Source organism: Elephas maximus, chromosome 17 (genome assembly GCF_024166365.1).
Source record: "Elephas maximus indicus isolate mEleMax1 chromosome 17, mEleMax1 primary haplotype, whole genome shotgun sequence".
Taxonomy (NCBI): domain Eukaryota; kingdom Metazoa; phylum Chordata; class Mammalia; order Proboscidea; family Elephantidae; genus Elephas; species Elephas maximus.
This window is the reverse complement of record NC_064835.1, coordinates 46049598-46056778: the sequence shown is the minus strand read 5'-3', so window position 1 is coordinate 46056778 and position 7181 is coordinate 46049598.

Below are 7181 nucleotides of genomic sequence, written 5' to 3'. Positions count from 1 at the left end.
ATTACACAGGTTGTTAATGAGTCTTCCTCCAACCCTGAGGCCATGTTTTTCTTCATATAGTCCAGCTTCTCAGACTATTTGCTCAGCATACAGATTGAATAGGTATGGTGAAAAAATACAACCCTGCCACACAACTTTCCTGACTTTAAACCACTCAGTATCCCCTTCTTCTGTCCTAACAACTGCCTCTTGATCTATGTACAGGTTCCTGACGAGCGCGATTAAGTGTTCTAGCATTCCCATTCTTCGCAGTGTTATCCATAATTTGTCATTATCCAGACAGTCAAATGCTTCTGCACAGTCAACAAAACACAGGTAAACATCTTTCTGGTATTCTCTCCTTTCAGCCAGGCCCAACTGACCTCAGCAATGACATCCCTGGTTCCACATCCTCTTCTGAATCCAGCCTGAGTTTCTGGCAGTTGCCTGTCGATATACTACTGCTGCAGCTGCTTTTGAATGATCTTCAGCAACATTTTGCTTGTGTGTGATATTAATGATATTGTTTGATAATTTCCTCATTCTGTTGGATCGACTTTCTTGGGAATAGGCATAAATGTGGATCTCTTCCAGTCGGTAGGTCAGGTAGCTGTCTTGCATATTTCTTGGTTAGATGAGTGAGCACTTCCAGCACTTCATCCATTTGTTGAAACATCTCAGTTGATATTCTGTCAATTCCTGGAGCCTTGCTTTCCACCAATGCCTTCAGTGCATCTTGGACTTCTTCCTTTAGCACCACTGGTTCCTGATCATATACTACCTCTTGAAATGGTTGAACACCAATGAATAAGAAAGACCAAAGAAGATGCTTTTAAATTATGGTGTTGAGTATACCATGAACTGACAGAAGAATGAACCAATATGTTTTTGAGCCAGAATGCTGCTGGCCAATGATTCCAGCTCTCCTGGACCCTAGCTCAATAGGGTCCCTGAGGACTTTGCACAGGCCTAAATTTTGGGCCTGTTTTCCATGTGTCTGGCATAGTCCTAGCATTCCAGGCACAGTCCTTGAATCCTATCTCAAGTGTTTGCAGTGACTTTAATGTATCCTTCAGGGTGGTGAGACTTCATCTCTCTTACTTTGGACATGTTATCAGGAAGGACCAGTACTTGGAGAAGGACGTCATTCTTGGTAAAGCAGAGGGTCAGCAAAAACAGGAGGACCCTAAATGGGATAGATTGACACAATGGCTACAAAAATGGGCTTGAAGATAGTAAAGATTTTGAGACTGTCGTAGGACCAGGGAGTGTTTTGTTCTGTTGTACTTATGGTCACTATTAGTTGGAATTGATTTGATGGCACCTAACAACAACAACAACAACAGGATATGAATACAAATGTGATGCAACAGAAGTAACAACAACAAAAAAAGGAGTTCTATTCACACTTTAGATTTGGGCATTATAGGAGTTTTTTTAAAGAAATAAATGAGGAACTACAGGAAACTAAAACAGGGACGCTTCAGATCTGAAAAACAACCAATTGAATTTCTAGAAATTAGAAATGGAATTAAAAAATTGTAAAAGTCAGTGGAAGAAAGACTTCCACTTGTAGGCTAGATGCAATAACAAGGACAAAGTTTACCCTCACACATGAAACAACCAAAAAAAGAATTAATTAATAAAAATTACATTTAAAGGTTAACATCCTCAGCTCCTAGACTATCAAAAGTCACCTCAAAAACAGAAAAAACAAAAAAAACAAGCAAACAAAATGCCTGGCAATCTACTTCTGAAGAATCAGCCTTTGAAAATGCTGTGGTCACAGTACTACTCGGACACAGGTGGGGTCACCATAAGTCGGAATCTACTCAACTGCAAACAGTTTTTCATCTTATAAAGGAGGACTGTTAGGCCTTTCTTCCAAGGCCTCATGGGTGGGTTTGAACTGCTAACTTTCTCTGTAAGAGTTCCAGCATGAAACATTTGCTCCACATCTCTAGATAAGTCTTAGCTTTGGACAGAGAACACAAGGTGAAAGGTGTCCATGACTGCCATATTTAAAAAGGAAGTTAGAAGAGAGTGCCCTATAAGATTTTCTACCACAGCCCTGTGCTCTAAGACGTCACCATCATACTTCCTGGCTCTTGGTATAGAGGTCTCCTTGCCAGCACCCCACCTGGGCTCAGCCCTGCTGACCTGAGCCTCATAGTGGAGCCTTTTCTGGAGGGTGGAACCCGAACAACGTCACACAAGAGAGAAGCTGTAGGTTGGTGACACCACCCAGAACCTCAGGCTCCTGCTCTGCTCTGTCCAGGGGAGAGGATATTTGCAAACCTGGAGACGGAGTTTTCTCTCCAGAGTAATCCTTCCATTCCCATCTAAAATTTTAAAATGAGATATGAAATAAGTGCTACAGCAACACAGGCCCTTCCACCTATCGCACCTATTTTGGTTTGGTTGTTTCTTCTATCCCTGATTGCCCAGCATCTCTGCATCATACCCCTGTGCCTGTCATTACAGGTTTCTGCCAGCAGATGGTGAAGACACAGGCACCAGAACCCCTGGCTGTCTCCCTGGGAGAGAGTCTCCATCAGCTGAAGGGCCAGTCAGAGTCTTCTCTGCAATGACCTGAGACCCACTTAACTGGGAAGACTCCTAAGGTCCTCATTTACCACACTTCCACCAACGTTGATACCGTGTCCATCTGCTTCACTGGCAGTGGATCTGAGGCCAACTTCGCTCTTGCTATCAGCACCATCGGATCAAAGATAGTACAACAAATTACTGTGTTCCAAAATCAAGATATCCTCTCATAATAAAGTGACCCCAGATATAAACATCTTACCAGGGCAGAGGTGAGGGAAGGGTCCCACTCACTAGAAACTGTCACAGAGATTTCAGGGGTTTATTTGTTTGTTTTAATGCAGATTTTCTTATTCAGTGCTACCAAGGAAATAAAGCAGTCATTTGAGTATATTTTTTCAGTGCAAGGGAAAAAGTTACTGATTGATGTTAGAAAATGCTCTAAGCTAGTCGATCATCAGCGTAACTTATTTTTAATTCATGAATTGTCCAAATTGAAGCTTTACTTGATCATTAACTCATTACATTTATGTTGTACCTTTTGTTTTCGTTTCTTTTATTTATTTCTTTAATTTACCTGGTTATATATGTGTGAATAGCAACTTAAGCAGTTTATAAATTAAATTCTCACTCAAAGAAGAAATGAAGAAAAAGGAAAACAATATGTATGACATCAACCATGGGCTATTTATATTACTTCATGTATTCTTCATTACATGTCTGAACTATGTACTGATAGCTCAGCTGCATAAAAAAAAAAATAGATGAGGAAAATGAGGCTTAAAGAAGTTAAGCAATTAGCTCAAGATCCACCCCTGGTCAGTTTATTTTAGAGCCCTCAACGTTTCTGCCTCTTTCTGTGTTGCCACTGTTCTAAACACTTACACAAAAGTTGCCTAATATTTCTTTAATCAATTTTTTAAAAAATAATTTGTATTGTGCTTTAAGTGAAAGTTACGAAACCCTGGTGGTGTAGTGGTTAAGTGCTACGGCTGCTAACCAAGAGGTCAGCAGTTCGAATCTGCCAGGCGCTCCTTGGAAACTCTATGGGGGCAGTTCTACTCTGTCCTATAGGGTCGCTATGAGTCAGAACCGACTCGTCGGCAGTGGGTTTGTTTGTTTAAGTGAAAGTTTACAAATCAAGTCAGTCTGTCACATATACACTTATATACACCTTACTACATACTCCCATTTACTCTCCCCCTAATGAGTCAGCCCGCTCCCTTCTTCCAGTCTCTCCTTTTGTGACCATTTTGTCAGTTTGTAACCCTCTCTACCCTCCCATCTCCCCTCCAGACAGGAGATGCCAATACAGTCTCAAGTGTCCACCTGATACAAGTAGTTCACTCTTCATCAGCATCTCTCTCCAACCCATTGTCCAGCCCCTTCCATGTCTGATGAGTAGTTTTCGGGAATGGTTCCTGTCCTGGGCCAACAGAAAGTTTGGGGACTGTGACCGCCGGGATTCTTGTAGTTTCAGTCAGACCATTAAGTCCGGTCTTTTTATGAGAATTTGGGTTCTGCATCTACTGTTCTGCTCCCTCAGGAGTTCTCTGTTGTGCTCCCTGTCAGGGCAGTCATCGGTTGTGGCTGGGCACAATCTAGTTCTTCTGGTCTCAGGATGATGTAAGTCTCTGGTTCATGTGGCCCTTTCTGTCTCGGGCTCATAGTTATTGTGTGACCTTGGTGTTCTTCATTCTCCTTTGATCCAGGTGGGTTGAGACCAGTTGATGCATCTTAGATGGCCGCTTGTTAGCATTTTAGACCCCAGACACCACAGCTCAAAGTGGGATGCAGAATGTTTTCATAATAGAGTTTATTATGCCAGATGACTTAGAAGTCCCCTTAAGCCATAGTCCACAAACCGTCGCCCTTGCTCCGCTGAACTTTGAGGCATTCAGTTTATCCCGGAAACTTCTTTGCTTTTGGTCCAGTCCAGTTGAGCTGACCTTCCCTGTATTGAGTATTGTCCTTCCTTTCACCTAAAGTAGTTCTTATCTAGTAACTAATCAGTAAATAACCCTGTCCCACCCTCCCTGCCTCTCCCCTCGTAACCACAAAATATGTGTTGTCAGTTTATACTATTTCTCGGTTTATTTGTTTTGATCACTCAAAAAAGTTGGCATGAAGTAGTCAGAAAATCGGCAGCTGGGCCTTCTCTGGCTCCAAAAGACAGCAGGCCTCCTGCCCATCCTGCTTAGTTCCTTCAAATCTGCTCTCAGCCCTTACTCTGGGCTTCACTACGTGGTCATTTGCAGTCCCATCTGACCCTCTCTAACCTGGGTCAACCCTGACTCCCAAATGCCTTTAGTGCTGCCCTGGAACAGCACCTCCTCTCTAGGCCAAGGGCTAGAGCCACTGAGCATTCCTATCCCCGTTTCCCCACTCAAGTTTATGTCAGAGAAAACATCTCAGGAATGAGAAATACTAGATCCCTGCTTACCTTTTGTATAAAAGGAATGCAAGTTATATCATCCCAAATACATTAAAAAAAAAATTCCTAGTATAAAACTGAGGAACAGAAAATAAGGTCCTTCAATCAAAAGGAAAATTAAAAAATGGAGTGTCACCTTTTTTTTTTTTTGTATTTTATAAGACAGAATTTTACCTTTTTCTTAAGAGAAGTTTTTAACATATCTATTTTGGCTTTCTCTGCACCCCTCATATTCCCATTTCCCTAGTTCTTGTTGTTAGCTGCCACTAAGTTGATATTCAATCCATACCCACTGTAATTCCAAGCTTCTCCTTTATAATAATGCCCTCACCTAAACCAAGAACGCCACGGCCCCTCCCTTATTTCATCACATTCATCTTGCAAAACCTAAACCCTGGAAAAAACTCCGCCCTCCACACTCCTGCATCCGTATTCGTAATGTGGCTGGAGAAAAACACATAATTATTCTGATTCTCTCATCCTAAATTTATGCACACTACCTCAGGACAGCCATTAATCCTATCTCATAATTGTACTTCATTTACCTGGTTCATTCAGTCTCCACCCTATGTCTTTTCTCTTTAATTTTAACACCTACTTCTCATCCCACCTTTCAGGAAATGACCTCATTTCCTGCGTCTTAGAAGAGCTTCCACTAGCTCCTCTCATGCATCTTCTGACCCACAGGCATCTACACCCCCATGTGCTGCCTTCCTTCCTTCCTATTACTGTAGATGAGCAGACAGTCCTCCTACCTGAGGCCAGGCCCTCTGCTCCTATACCCCTGTCCCTCCAAGGGCGTCTTGGCATTTCTCACCTCTCTTTTCTGAGTTATCCATGTTCCCGTCACTTTAGCATCATTTCTGCCAGCATGAGACATCATTTTTAAAAACTCTGCTGATTTCACATCCGCTTCTAGTTCTAGTTAGGTCCTGTTTCACTCATTGAAAGACTTCTAGGTAGTCACCAAACTGAGACCGTTTCTTTTCATAGCCCCGAAATGATGCAATCTGCACAATTCTTTCTACCACCAAGGCCATATTTTCCTTATACGGTTCCTTATTTATTTCCAACTTTCTTATTCCAATCACTATCCTGATTCCATATTCAAACAATTTCAGACCACAGAACTTGGTAAAAACCTTCTGTTTCATCGTCTTTGGCCTTAGTGGTTGGTGGGTAAATTTGAATAACACTCATATTTACTGGCTTTACTTGTGGGCCTGTAGATGCTATTCTATCACTGTCAGCCTTGTACTTCAGGATAGATTTTGAAATGTTCTTGTTGATGATAAGTGCAATACAATTCCATTCAAGTTGTCATTCCCGGCATAGTAGGCCATATGATTTTCCGACTCAAAATGACCAATACCAGTCCATTTCAGCTGACTAATACCTAGGATATTGACCTTTATGCATTCCATTTTATTTTTGACAAAAAAATTTCTCATTTTTGAGACTCGTACTTCATACGTTCCACATTTCAATTATTAATGGATGTTCAGATGTTTCTTCTCATTTTGAGTCATGCCACATCACCACACCAATGTCCCGAAAGGTTGACTCCATGCGTGTCATTAAGGTCAACTCTAAGGAGGCAGCTCTTCCCCAGTCGTCTTTTGAGTGCCTTCCAGCCTGAGGGGCTCATCTTCTGGCACTGTAACAGACATTGTTCTCCTGCTATTAATAAGGCTTTCCCTGGATGATTCTTTCAGAAGCAGACCACCAGGTCCTTCTTCCTAGTTTGTCTTAGTCTGGAAGCTCAGCTGAAATCTGTCCACTGTGGTGACCCTCCTGGTATTTGTATATCGGCAGCATAGCTACCAGCATCACAGCAATACGCAAGCCCCCACAGTATGACAAACTGACAGACATGAATTCTGTATCTAATTTCTGGAAGTTTTTTTTTTCAGAAATGTAGTGCCCTGCTTTTAGTTTTTGTGCCTTGCGTGCAATCTAAAGTTTATCATTTACGTCTTGAAATAAACTCACACAGCTCCCAAATCTAAAGCGTGAAGAGGATGCCTTTTGTTCTCTGTTATTTCAGTTGCATCACCTTCATATTCATATCCCAGTTATCTCATGTTCTTGGGTGTTAAGGATCTCTGACTTCTTGGGGGTATCAGTTCTTGAAAAATTATTTGTGAGGTGTCCTGAGGATTTATGATGGGTGTGCCCTCTTCCAGAGCACCTTCCACTTGTTGAACCAATCTACTGGGCT